Raw genomic sequence first — 310 nt, forward strand, 5'->3', positions numbered from 1 at the left:
TTAGGAATTGGAAATAACAGAAAGTTCTGGAAGACTTGCCACTTGTCCTGAATAACTTGTGTAGCTAAATGCCGCTTTCCAAAAAAGTGGCTGAGAAGCAACACCAGCCTAGGATTTTAAGTGTTAAATGGATGTTTTTATGTAAGAAAATAGCAATAATAGAAGACATAACAGTGGCTGGTTTCGTCACTGGGTTGTTTTTTTTTTTTTTTTTTTCCCAGCTTGGTTTCTGTTGTTTAAATTAGAAAGGGAAGATTCTTACCTTTTTGGTGTATGTGAAGATTTTTTTAAGAGTGATTAGTGGACAAGG

The sequence above is a fragment of the Bos indicus x Bos taurus genome, chromosome 5, assembly GCF_003369695.1.
Source record: "Bos indicus x Bos taurus breed Angus x Brahman F1 hybrid chromosome 5, Bos_hybrid_MaternalHap_v2.0, whole genome shotgun sequence".
NCBI classification, from domain to species: domain Eukaryota; kingdom Metazoa; phylum Chordata; class Mammalia; order Artiodactyla; family Bovidae; genus Bos; species Bos indicus x Bos taurus.